This window comes from Tamandua tetradactyla, chromosome 18 (assembly GCF_023851605.1).
Source record: "Tamandua tetradactyla isolate mTamTet1 chromosome 18, mTamTet1.pri, whole genome shotgun sequence".
Lineage (NCBI taxonomy): Eukaryota > Metazoa > Chordata > Mammalia > Pilosa > Myrmecophagidae > Tamandua > Tamandua tetradactyla.
Window position 1 is genome coordinate 62,870,100 of NC_135344.1, and position 14,442 is coordinate 62,884,541.

Sequence of the window (14,442 nt, forward strand, 5' to 3'; positions counted from 1 at the left end):
GTATTTAAAAGTTGTAATCCAGTTTTGGTAAAATTGGACTAAAACTTCCAATTTAATAAATTTTTGAAAATCAAATATAGAATGAGTTGGACTTACAAAACCAGAATATACAGTTACCTGTGAATAGTCAAAAACAAGTCATAGATTTGCTTACAAATCAAAGTAATTCTAATGTTGCTTACAGAATCACTTTCTCTTTGCTCTAATAAGATTGCAGTTGTTGGATTTTAAGGCTGTAAGCATCCCTGCTGCTACTCACATAGCTGACAATAAATATCTCCTTCAAGGAAAGTGTTTTCACACTCAGGTCACGTCACACATACCAAGTACGTCTTTCCTTTTACAAAAACTAAGCAAGATTATGTCTATTTTTGGCTTAGATCAGCCACCTTCCTCTCATGAATAGCCCGCTTTCCCCCAATGCCTGAATCCCTCGAAGTCTTCATCCTCCACAGACTGTCTCCCTGGGTTCCTGTTCCAGCAGGTCATGTCATACTCATAAAAGAGGGCTGGGTCAGAGAGGCTACATCTGTCATATATTAGGACCTCCCTGTGCAAGTTCCCACTGGACACCTAGTTTTCTAGCATCTTTGCATTCAAGAAAATTGTATTATTCTTCTTTCTCTCTTTTCATCATATTGCAGCAATACTCTCCTGCATTTTCATGATACCTATTCCAACAAGATACCTGGTCATTCCTAGGTCCTCCCATCTTGACTCTTCCATTGGTACTCAGGCGACTGACTGTAACCAGTAGTGAAAATCTCTTGGTCCTTTTCCCTCTCGGTCATCTCAGTGCAACTGAGTTTCTTCTGGGAGCTCTGAGTCTTCGGTCAGCCATTTTTCTCCCTATCCATTTTGCAGCAGACTTTTTTAGTAAAATTGGCTAACTTCAAGATGCCTTCTGCTCTGCAAGAACACCACAGCCTGTATTATTTGCAAGCCTGAGGCAAGATGCCAGTCCCACCAATTCTGACCAATTGTTTAGGGGTAACTAGGGTACCAAATTCTTCTTTCATTATACTTTTTCATTAACCCACCTATGAACATTCATTGTAGTAGTTTAAGCACAAAGCTCTTGAGACCTTTCTTTTCCCTTTCTTTTGATATACCTACACTCTATTACAAGGTGCCAAGGAAGCAACTGTTAGCCCTTTGAGTGCCTTTTAGGAACTAGCATTCAACTGGTTAAAGTGTGTTACCATGATTAGTTATCGTTTATGGTCGCCATACAGTATGTGCTGCAGCATTATTCAGTTTACAAACAATAAAATTTATCAGAGATCTGATTTTATGTGACTAAGATCTTGTAGTGGCAACTTCTCATTAACATTAAAAATGCTCCACTTTTTTGGGGGTCTCACACTAACTAATTTTAAGGCATATTACAAAGCTACAGTGGTCAGAACAGCATGGTACTGGCATAAAGGTAGATATACTGACCAATGGAATAATAATGTTCAAATCTAGACCCTCTCATCTGTGGACAGTTGATCTTTGACAAGGCAGTCAAGCCAATTCACCTGGGACAGAGCAGCCTCTTCAATAAATGGTACTTAGAGAAATTGATATCCATATGGAAAGAATGAAAGAGAATCCATATCTCACTCCTTATACAAAAGTTAACTCAAAGTGAATCAAAGACCTAAATGTTAGAGCTATGACCATAAAACTTTTAGAAGAAAATGTTGGGAACTATCTTATAAAACTTGTAATAGGAGGTGGTTTCCTGGATCTTATACCCAAAGCACAAAAATTGAAGAAAGAAATAGATAAATGGGAACTCCTTAAAATTAAATACTTTTGTGCATCAAGGAACTTTGTCAAGAAAGTAAAAGGGCAGCCTATGCAAAGGGAGACAATATTTAGAAACCACATATCAGATAAGGGTTTAGTATCTAGAATATATCAAGAGATTCTTCAACTCAACAACAAAAAGACAAACAACCCAGTTAAAAAATGGGCAGAAGACATGAACAGACACTTCTCTCAGAAGAGGAAATACAAGTGGCTAAAAGGCACATGAAAAGATGCTCAACTTCTTTGGCTATTAGGGAAATGAAAATCAAACCACAATGACCTATCATCGCACGCCCACCAGAATGACCACTATCAAAACAACAGAAGATAAGTGCTGGAGAGGATGTGGAGAAAGAGGCACACTTATCCACTGTTGGTGGAAATATAAAATGGTACAACTGTTGTGGAAAGTAGTTGGGCGGATCCTCAGAAAGCTAGGTATAGAATTGCGATATGATCCAGCAATCACATTGTTAGGTATCTAGTCAGATGATATGAGGGCAAGGCACAAATGGACATTTGCACACCTATGTTTATAGCAGCATTATTTACAATTGCCAAGAGATGGAAACAGCCCAAATGTCCATCAGTGGATGAATGGCTAAACAAGCTGTGGTACATACATACGATGGAATATTATGCACCTGTAAGACAGAATAAAGTCATGTAGCATGTAACAACATGGATGGATCTTGAAGGCATTATGCTGAGTGAGATTAGCTAGAAACTAAAGGGCAAATACTGTGTGGTCTCACTGATAAGAACTAACATTACTGAGTGAACTTGGAGAATTTAAGTTAAGAACATAGGTTATCAGGAGATAGAAACAGGGTAGAGATTGGATAATTGGTGCTGAAGGAATAAGATTGTGCAACAGGACTGATTGTAAAAATTCAGAAATGGATAGCACAATACTACTACCTGATTGTAGCACAATAATGTAGGTACACTGAATGAAGCTGAACGTGAGAATGATAGAGGGAAAAGGGCTGGGGCACATGTGAAACCAAAAGGAAAGATAGACGATAAAGACTGAGATGGTGTAATTTAGAAATGCCTAGAGGGTACAATGATGGTGATTAAATGTATTAATTAAAAAATGTTTTTGCATGAGGAAGAACAAAGGTATGTCAGTATTTCAGGGTGGTGAAAATAAGTGGTCATTCATATTTTAAAACTTCAACTTCTGTGTCAGACTAAAGGGAAAGATGTTTATTTGGTACGAAATTTATATTTTGATTAGTGCATTTCCTAATTTAACTTGTGTGGTCAGTTTAATTGAACACCATAAGTACATGGAACCTTGAATGGGGCATGAGATTTTGTTGGTTTGTCCTGGTTAGTTTGATGCCCCGATAAATCCCAGACTTATTTGAACTGTGAATAAAGAAGTATTTGCAAAGTCCCTTTGGGAGTCTGGGGAGAAAGGGGGCAATATTTAACTTCCCCATTGTGAGAATTTCTGATAGCACTGGGGACAGCCACATCAATAGGCTGAGCCCTCAATCTTGGGGTTCGCCCCTATGAAACTTATCCCTGTGATGGATGGATAGGCTAAACCTACTTAAAATTAAGCTTAAGAGTCATCCCCAGAGAACCTCTTCTGTTACTCAGATGTGGCCTCTCTAAGCCGACATGGCAAGCGAACTCACTCCCTCCCCCCTACTTGGGACATGCCTCCTAGGGGTGTAAACCTCTCTAGTAACGTGGGACAGAAATCCTGGAATGAGCTGGGACTTGGCATCAAGGGATTGAGAAATCCTTCTAGACCAAAAGGGGGATGAGAGAAATGAGACAATATAAAGTGTCAGTTGCTGAGAGACTTCAAACAGGTGTATTGGAGTGGCTAGAGGGAGGTACCTGTGTTCTAGTGGCCACTTTTCCTGAAGATGATTATATAATGATATAGCTTTTACAGTGTGACTATGTGATTGTGAGAAAACCTTATGTCTAATGCTCCTTTTATCTAGGGTATGGACAAATGGATAAAAAAAATAACAAATAATGGGAACAAAGGTTAAAATAAATTGAGTAGATTGAAATACTAGTGGTCAATGAAAGGGAGGGTTAAGGTGTATGGTATGTATAAGTTGTTTCTTTTTTAGTTCTTTTGCTGGAGAGATGCAAATGTTAAAAAAAATGATCGTGGTGATGAATATACAACTATGAGATAATATTGTGAGCCAGTGATTATTGTACACCACGTATAGAATATTTGTGTGTCAAGAATGTTTGTATGTTTGTTTGTTAAGGTTTGATAGTAAAAATATTTTTAAAAAATGCTCCACTTTTAGTAGGTCCACACTGAATACTCAATTAAGAAGTACTACTTAGAGAAAACATGGAAGGCTTCTTTAAGATAGTGCCCATGTGCCCATTTTTTCCTCTCCAGTACAGCCAATAGCTGGAGGCCTGTTTCCATTCTCCTCTCCATTCTTCTGGCAGAACTAATCCACAACTCACTGGCAACCCAACCCTAAGTTAGCAGGTACTTGTCATCAAGACCAGAACACTTATGGCATGTGAACAGGGTGAGTTGGCAAAAACTACATATCCCTAGATCCTTTCAAATTGAGAGTAAAAGAAAAGTCTTATGAGACAACTGAGCAAAGAGGCTCAACTTAGGTGCGTCAGTGCATGCACGCACACAAACACACAGAGGAACAAGTCAGATAGATATCTCCACAAGGATTTACTTTGCAGAACCTGGCACAGGTACGTTGTGTCTCACTAGAAAGTCTCACTAGAAATGAGTCACTTAGGTTTTTTTCCTTTCTTAACACAGTGCAAGCCAAACATCAGCCAGAAATAGAGGGGGGCAGCATCAGATACAAAATTCCAGGCCCTGGATTTGTGTGCCTTTAATAATTTATCCTTTCCTCTGTGTCACTAAGCAGGATTTTTTTTACTTTGTAAGACTATTTTTTGTAGCTTTTTTCCCCCTCTGTATTTAATCATGTTTTTAATTCCTTCTCTGAGGAGGAATTTTCTGAATCTGCATCTTCTAAATCGACTCAGTGCCTTTTGAGGCCACTGTGGCCATGAACACCCTTGCTGCTGTCTATGGCTGGAGGATCAGTGGGACCTTCTCTCATTCCAGCATTGGGAGTCTCACAGCCATTTCAGAGCCACGACAATATTTGTGTAGGAGTGTCCTTGTCAAGGACAAGTTATTGTGGTCAGTGTCCAAATATCCTGGGAAAGAGTAGGCCACCGACTTCAGCTCCCCAAAATTCTATCCATTGTTGCCGGGATGAGGGGGATGGAGGTGTAAGCGTTCATTGTTGTGGTTGGCACACATGGTTTCAAGGCTTCTGTCCTCATTGTAGTCAGACTGAGTCCTGGGACAGTTGTCAGACCTGCTGTTGAGAGTTGAGTCAGATACTGTGGGGACAGGAGGAGAGAGTGGCTCCTTATCCCGACTGCTCAGGGCTCACTCAGAGCTTTTCCATTGAGCTTCTTGATTTCAAATGAGTGTTCTACAGAGCCACTATTGTTAGTGTCCTGAGTTGTGCCCTCTGGCACCTCTCTCCAAGGTACCTGCTGTGCTCGAGGCCTGGGCCATTGCTGAAGTTTCTAGTAGAAGTCTCTTCTTTAAAAACATCCCTGCTGAGGCCTTCAGGGGGCAGGTCCTGGTTCCTTAGGACTACAGCTACGTTTAGATAGGCTTCCTCACTGGACAAAGGGGCTGGGTTGCCCTTTGTGATTAGTTTCTGCTCTCTTGTCATCTGCTTCCCCAGTCACTAGGAAAGTCTTTCCATCTTTGTTATTTGAGTGAGAGATATAGGATTAGCAGAGCCACTTGTAAGCTTTATATATCTTTCACTTGACTGATTCTATGTCAGAAGTTGGCAGGTTGGCTGAATCTCCATAATGGAAGTGCTCTGTTCAGAGGAATATGTGGGGGAGGAAAAGAGGACATCTGCTTTGATCTGGGGGTAATCATAGTTGTCTTCTCCAATGTAGGTGTTGATGGGCTTGATTGAGATGCTGGACCTCTCTGCTCTGGGTGTCTTCTGTTGGTGCCATATGGCATTCTGCTGTCACATGGAGCCTTGATGTTCATTCAGTTCCTCCTCATCTTCTGAGCCACTAGAGCTCTGGATTTTTCGTCAGGATTGGGTGATTATGGCTGGGGGAAGAGATTGGTGCCTAGTTCAACCTTGCAGGTATTTTCTTCGGAATCAGCATCATTTGGATGGGCCAGGAGGTGCTTATATTGTAGCACCACAGAGTAGACAGGTGCTGCTGGCGAGAGGCTGACTAGTGGTGCAGTTGATGCCACTGTGTTTGTGGTGGTGACCCACAGGGGTCCCAGAGGGAAGGCATTATCAGCAGACTTGTCCACTTTGAGGGAAGAGGGAGTGGGACAGTGAGGCTGAAGACTCTGAGTTGGTGTAGCCCTTGCGCTCACTGACACTGGCATGCAGCTGGAGGATGATAACTCTTGCTAAGGTCATTGTCTGAGTCGGAGCTCTGGCCCTCTATCTAATGGCATTTCAAGGAGCCCAAAATGGTCATCATCCTGGGGTCTTCAGATTGGTTGGTGTAGTCGTGTGACAGGCCGCTCTCACTATCCAGCACCAGGCTGGTCTTCATGGGTATAGAGGCAATAGAAATCATTTTCAGTTCGACTGTTGAGGTCTCTTGTACATCATGGCCCAGTGTACGGGCTACAGATCTTAATCTTTTCGCACCAGCAGAGCAGATCTGGTAAGTTTGGGGATTAAATTGAACCTGGTTAACAATAGACCAATGCCCTTACAACACCATGAAGGCTCCATTGACTACCCTACCAATGTCACCTGCTTCTGGATCTGCAGAAATTCTCTGCATGTACAGATTGAAATCATCAGAGCTGGAAAGGATCTATTGATCATGATTTCTTGCAAAAAATGTGTCATTTCATGGTGTAAGAGTTAAAGTAACCGTGATTGTCAAACTGGAACACAGGTAGGCAGGTGTATGTCATGGAGTACAGGGGGCGGGCAACACCTTAGGGCATGAAACTGGGCCCCTTGCTGTTGAATTTCACACTCTTGGCGCTTTGGAGGGATAGGTTGCCACCATGCCACAGGAGAAAACTCTGAGGTTTTTGCATATTCCAGAGTCCTACTCTTTCCTTTGAATTAACTGTAGCCAGTAAGCTTGAAAGGCTGATGGCTAGTTGCCAGGCAGAAGGGCCCTCCATGGGAAGATTCCCGGATGTCCCAGGTGCGAACCCAGCCATCATCTGAGGAGCTTGCAAAAATGTCATTCACTTGGCTCACCAACAGGCCAAATACCGCATCTTCATGGGCAAACACGTCCAGAGTCTCCCTGCTTTTGGCATCGTGGAGAATAACTTGCTTATCCTTTCCTCCTTCAAGTACTTTGGTGGTCCTACTGTTGAAAGCCAGGCAAAAAAATATTGGAATAATGTTCTCTTTTCATCTATATGGGCTTGATTCTGTGGTGGGTGGTTTGTTCCATGTGCCATAGGAGAACCCAGTGATCATCTCCTCCTCATGTAGCCCCCCAGGTCAGCTCTCCTTTTCATGCTGGAACTACCACCATTGCCACTGCTTTACCACTGTCCTTCCCTTAGCCTCACACGCAGTGCTTCCTTCCCCCACCACTCCTATGCTGCTATCCAATGGTCCTTTAACCAGCCATGGCAGACAAGGCAAAGTATCTCTTCAATTTTTTGGAAGAGTTTAAGCATGATTGGTATTAATTCTCTTGAATGATTGGTAGAATTCACCTGTGATGCCATTTGATCCTGGGCTTTTCTCTGTCTTTTTTTTTTTTTTTTTGAATTCTGAGTAGTTTATTCTCAGGTCATTACAGTGTTTGACCAGTTTGGCATATAAAGAAAACAGACATAAAAGTAAACATTGGGAGATACACATATATTCCTATTCAGAGAGAAGATGTGTTTTGTGTGTGTGTATATAAATATATATATATATATATATATATATATATACACACACACAGAAAAACTGCAGCAGATATTAAAGTTTCCAAAGTAATGTTTTTTCAATTCAGATATGACTTATTTACAAGAAAAGTATAAATTTAAAAATAATTAAATAAAAATAAATAATTTCAGTGGAATTATAAAAGTACAAGATAAATATTAGGAGACCACAGTAATCACAAGAACTTTTTCCTGTGCTATTGAGTATAAGGGTAGCTGTATAAAAAGTTCCAAAATAAATCTACAGATACAGGCATCAGAGTTTCTTAAATTCTAAATAGTAAGGACTATCTTAAATATCATTTAATTAACTATCAAAATTGTGTACATTCTCAATATCAATTAGAAAGTTATTACAACTATCAACTTTGATATAGTAATGACCTATGTTATTAAACTTTTTCAAATTTTTTATTTCAGGAATCTATCTTATCTAATATTACTGTAGCTGCCTATAGTTTTTTTAAAATATTTTTTTCTAAACTGTAACATATATACAAAGCGAAGAAAGAAAAAAGCAGTAATTTTCAAAGCATACTTCATTCAACTACATACATACAGCTACAGAACAGGTCCCAGAGTTTGTCATGGGCTACCATTCCATCATCTCAGATTTTTCCTTCCAGCTCCTCCAAAAGAGTGGAGGCTAGAAGGAATATTAATATAGTGATTCACTAGCCATACTCATTTGTTAAATTCCATTTTCTCTGTTATACCTTCTCCCTCTCCTTTAATCCCTCTCCCTTGCTTGCTTTAATTTTAAATTGATTTATATAAATATACTATACAAACAGTCTTTACAATGATTATTTAAATATGCCTTTGGATAAGCTAACTAAGATATCCAATTTTGGTTAAGATTTTCATATGTTAATTATAAAAACATTTGTGCCTTTCTGTTTTCCTGAAATCAGGAAAATGTTCAATAGCATAGGTCATTACTATAGCAACATTGATATTTGTAATAACTTTCTACTTGATATTTTGAGAACATTCACAGTTTTGATAACAGATCAAATGGTATTTGTTACTGTTTAATATTTAGAATTTAAAAGGAACTCTGATGTCTGAATTTGTAGATTTTTTTCCTTGTTGCCTTAATTTTAAATTGGTTTATGAAACTCTGTGCAGACACAGGATTTTCAAAGATTATTTGGATATTTTACTTAGATATGCCTATGGATAAGCTAGCTAAGATATCCATTTTTGGTGATTCTAAGTGTATTGTTAGTTTTCTTAAGTAAAAATATATTTTTTTAAGTTGCAAAATTGACCAAGCAATTTGTCTCCATGAATACGCTAAATGCTAAAATGAATATGCAATGTGAGAACTGTACCAAAGAAAACGAAGCAAATCAGCATTAGGCTGTTGAATATTGCAGAGTATCTGCACAAGATTTCTTAGATCATGAGAAAGGAACTTTCAAAATAGCTATTATTACTGATGCTATCTACCACTTAAAACCTTCTGATTCTGTCATTTTTAAATGTAGCTGCAAAAGAGAACCCAAATACAACTTTTTCAAACCATTAGCTTTTGAATAAACAAGTTGAGTGGTACATTCTTTATGCTTTTGAATTATTTAAATCGATACTGTGTTATTCTACTGTTGTAGTAGGAAATAAATCGATACTGTGTTATTCTACTGTTGTAGTAGGAAATTTCTCTCTTCCTCATAAAAGAAGTCAATTTCACCTCTCCCCTTCATAAAAGAAGTCAACTTAGAAAATGGAAATGAGAAATGGTGACACATTTGAGTTCAAACAAAGCAGTACTACGAAATGGTAAAATATCATAAAAATAGTGTTGTGTGAAATTCAAGACTGTTTCCTTAAAGCAAAAAATGGTACATTTTTGAACCCACAAAAATGGTACTTGCTTAGACTCATCTATTATTCAATATCTGGAGCTAAGGATGGTTTAGAGGTGCTTAAATTTATGATACGTCATGATCAAATGATTACTCAAAAATTTTTTTATAATGTATATATTGCACAGGGAGTAGTATCTAACATAAGATGCTGTTTAACACATTCAACTGTTTAGGAATTATGAGTACATTAATCTCAAAGCAAAGATGAGAAAACACAGGCACTTAAAAATAGGTCATTAGTGATGAAAATTAGGTCATAATTGCATGAATAAGGGCAGTTATCAATTATATCTGTACATATAAACTTGAAGTCTCTTACTGATCTAAATGTTTCTGTATTTACAGAGCATTTACAGAACTTAGATAAGAAAATTAGATCTCTCTGAAATCTCATACCAATAACATATAGTTGTTTGAATTCTAATTTTCCCTCCTCTCCATCCCAATTATACCCACAACCCTAACCAATGGTATAATAATATCCTCTATGCAAAACTGACTACTCACCTTGAGATCCAGGGTATCAAAAAAGGTTATTTCAAAGTTGATACATGGTAGTATAAATTTTATAGCACTGCAGACATCACGAGTTTAGATACCTTAGACTGGCAGTATTTCATCTGATAATATTAACAAGAATGTATAAATATTAAACATTTAAAAGGATGTCATAATAGCATTTTAAAAATGACCAAGATAATAAGTATTTTTAATGTTTTCTTTTAAGTTGTTAAATATTAAAATTGCCAAATTTTCTAGGAAAAAATTACCATACAGTTTTATCACGCTAATGAGAGCATGCAAAGCATCTCGGTTGATACTGAGATAACACAGGTTTCTGTTTTTTCTTCTCCCTTTTTATTTTTTTAAGAAATTACATTTAGTTTGGCCACCCCCTAGATTCTTGGTTTACCAGCTTATAAAAACTACATTTGAGAGACAGTATAACATATACATTAAGAACTACCTTACTCTTTATCATTTTTGGCTAGAAGCCTCATAGAGAAACAAAGGGATTTCTGAGGTGGGTCAGGCTCTTTGTGCTTCCATTTGTAAATATCACTGACTGGAAGGCTTGCATCCTCCAAGTCCACTGAGTCATAATTGCTTTCCTGAGAGCCATCTTTACTTTGAAGTTTTAAGCAGAGATTGCTCAATCACTTTGGCTCAATTACTTTGGAAGCTGGTTCTCTTGGGGAGACAGTCTGGACCTTGAAGTTCCCAGGCTTGCCTTTGGTAAGAGATTCGTAAAATCCCTGCTTCTCCATGGTAAAGCTTGAGACCAAAGAGTTGCTGTGAGAGGCTGTGGAATGTGAGGTGTTTGCTGTTGCACTGGCAGGATGGAAAGCATATTTGGCTTCTGAAGCATAGTGGGGCCACTCCTGTAAAGAGGAGTGGTAATCAAACATGGGCAATCATTAACAGCAAGCGTGAGACTTTATTCTTTCCGTATACAAGGATTTAACAGCCTTCTGGCCTGCTGCATAGAAAATTCTGATCTTCTAGGACCCCGCTGGGCCACAATGGCACCAGTGACAGCTTAATCCAACTGTGCATCTCCTCAGAGCTATCATCCTGCACATAGAAAGTTTGAGAGATTGCTACAATTTCAAAGAGGTTGTCCCTCATCATGTCACTTTGCTTACATTCCTGAACTTTATCAATCTCTTTAAGTGGTGTTACTTGGAGAGGTTCCTTTTCCAGTTCAGACTTGAAGTTGCCTATTACATTTTCATCCAGTTAAGTTATCTTCTCTTCCAGTTTTTCATCACTGCTCATTGTTTTACACAATATCCAGCTTTGATAATTGCACTATCTGGAGGTGGTTTAGGACTAAAGAAAGGAAGATAGTTCGGGGACCGTTTCAAATTATTCTGTCAATACTTTCACCACTTTCATTTACTTCTTTCTGAGTTTTGATAGGTTTCTTGACCAGGAAGGAGGAGAGGAGACTAAAACTTGATCAAAGGAACTTTATTGTGAGGCTGTGCACAGGCGGGTTGAAGCCTAAGAAAGGCGACAGCCCTGATCAAGGGAAGGACTGCAGATTATATAAGATGGTTGGCGTGGGTAGAGAAAGGGAGATGGATTTTCAGTCTAGTTTGGGAGCAAGAATTTGGTAGGCTAAGTGGGGAGTTATTGCAAGCTTATAGCTGGGGGTGCTGTAACTGCTAGAGAGCAAATGTTGGATAAGGGAAGCAATTGCAAGATTAGAACTGCCAGAGGGGAAAGCAAGGACACTCATACTATTGCTTTGTGGGCTGGGGGGCAGGTTTGGTTTTGCAAGGGCCGGTCACATCAAGACAGCATCACAACTTCTGTCTAACAAGTTGAAGTAATGATTCTGTAAGACACTGGCTTCTTCGCACATGGATGTTCACCTTGTCAACTTAAGTGATCAGAGTGAGGCTGTGAGTCTGACTGCTTTGGTACTATCATTTTTATAGCTTTATTCAATACATTTATCCATTCTACTAGGTCCCACAGATCACTGGCTTGTAAGAAGAATTTCCTCATCCCTGCTGTATTATTAGGGTTCTCTAGAGAAACAGAATCAACAGGGAACACTCGCAAATATAAAATTTATAAAAGTGTCTCACATGACCACGGGAACACAGAGTCCAAAATCTGCAGAGTAGGCTGTGAAGCCGACCATTCCAATGGAGTGTCTGGACGAACTCCACAGGAGAGGCTCACCAGCCGAAACAGGAAGCCTGTCTCTTCTGAATCCTCCTTATAAGGCTTTCGGTGATTAGATTAAGCATTACTCATTGCAGAATGCACGCCCCTTTGGCTGATTACAAATGGAATCAGCTGTAGATGTAGCTGACATGATCATGATTTAATTCTATGAAATGTCCTCATTGCAACCAGCACTTGCCCAACCACCACTTGGCCAGCACTTGCCCAACCACCACTTGGCCAAGTTGACACATGAACCTGACCGTGACACCTGCATTCATAACAAAACAGAACTCTGCCTTTGGCCTTAGTTTAGTTGCATCATTAACCTTTGAAATGTAGGTAAGTTTAATGGCTCCAACATGTGATGATCCAGAAGGTAGGTTCTGTGGATCATCCATGTACCATACACTATCTTACCTGGTGTCCAGTATGGGAGTATCTCCGATGAAATTTCCCACTGTTTTCATTTTCTTCAATGTCTATTTCTGAGCTTGTGCATTACACAGTGCCCCTTAGTGAATGCATGAGACTCTTCTGAGCCCAGCAGCCACTGCTTTGCTTGGGCCAGACCCGCGGTGTAAAACTTTCTCGCAGCCTGGGCTCCCACAAACTTGTTGGAGGTTTTTGATTCATTTAGTCTCTACTTATGATTGGTTTATTGAGGTCTTCTGTTTCTTCTTTGTTCTTGTGTTTCTAGAAAATTGTCTGTTTCATCTAATTTATTGGCATACTTTTGTACATAGTATCCTCTTCTGATTTTTTTTTGTTAGTCTAGCTAAAGGTTTGTCACTTTATCTTTTTAAAGAAGAAGTTTTGGTTTTGTTCTCTTTTTTTTTCCCCTCAATTTCATTTTTTTCTGCTCTAAATTTGTATTTGTTTTCTTCTTATTTTGGAATTAGTACACTATTTTTCTAGTTCCTCCAGGTATGCAGTTAGGTCTTTGATTTTAGCTCTTCCTTTTAAATGTAGATCCTAGGGCTATGAATTTTCTTCTCAGCATTGCCTTTGCTGCATCTCCTAAGTTTTGATATGTTGTGTTCTCGTTTTCATTTGACTTGAAATATTTACTGATTTCTCTTGCAATTTCTTCCTTGACCCACTGATTGTTTAAGAGCATGTTGTTTAGCCTCCATAATTTGTGAATTTTCCATTTCTTTGCCTGTTTTTGATCCCCAGCTTCATTCCATTATGGTTGGAGAAAGTGCTGTGACTAATTTCAATCTTTTTAAATTTATTGAGATGTTTTGTGACCCAAAATGTGATCTGTCCTGGAGGATGATCCATGAGCATTTGAGAAGAATGTATATCCTGCTGTTTTGGGGTGCAGTGTTCTGTATATGTCTGCTCTGGTTCATTTATCATATTATTCAAGTTCTCTCTTTCCTGTCTACATGGTCTACCGTTGATGAGAATGTTATAATGTAGTCTTGATCAGTTATCGTAGAGATGTCTGTTATTCCCGTCCATTTACCAGTGTAGGTTTTGGACACCCTGATTAGTTACATAAATGTTTGTGATTCTTAGTTCTTCTTGGTGGATTTCCCCTTTTATTAGTATATAATGTTCTTTGGCTCTTATAGCATGTTTAGTCTGATACTAGTATAGCTACCTCAGCTTTTTTTTTTGGGTTACTGTTTAAGTGGAATGAATATCTTTTCCGTCCTTTCACTTTCAATCTATTTGTGTCTTGGGTCTAAGATGAATCTTTATAAAAGATTCATATATAAGCACTATATAGTTGAATCATGCTTTTTATCCATTCTGCCAGTGTGTCTTGTGATTGGGGATTTTAATTCATTAACATTCAATATTATTACTAAAAGGCAGTACTTCACCCATTCTGTCCTTTGGCTTATATATGTCATATCTTATTTTTGTCTCTTTTTTTAACACTTTTAATTACCCTTACTGATAATCTTCATTTCTACACTCTCCTCCAAGTCTCTCTCTTCTGTTTTTCTTTTTCAGCCTGCAGAACTGTCTTTGGTATTTCTTGTAGGGTTGGTATCTTGTTAATGAACTTTCTCAGTTTCTGTTTATCTAAGATATTTTAAACTCTCCCTCATTTAAAAAAATTTTAATACAATTTTGCCGATATACATTATATATTCACGTACCATG

The 14,442-nt window shown here is 38.6% G+C and overlaps 1 protein-coding gene and 2 pseudogenes across 2 annotated transcripts in view; 1 reads left to right on the forward strand and 2 right to left on the reverse strand.

The window, feature by feature from the left end:
* ROCK1 (Rho associated coiled-coil containing protein kinase 1) overlaps positions 1 to 14,442 on the forward strand; it is a 188,905-nt gene that overhangs the window by 26,196 nt on the left and 148,267 nt on the right. The window lies entirely within an intron of this gene.
* LOC143662263 (DDB1- and CUL4-associated factor 5 pseudogene) lies at positions 4,755 to 7,296 on the reverse strand (annotated as a pseudogene).
* Positions 10,808 to 12,734, reverse strand: LOC143662765 (pleckstrin homology domain-containing family A member 1-like; annotated as a pseudogene).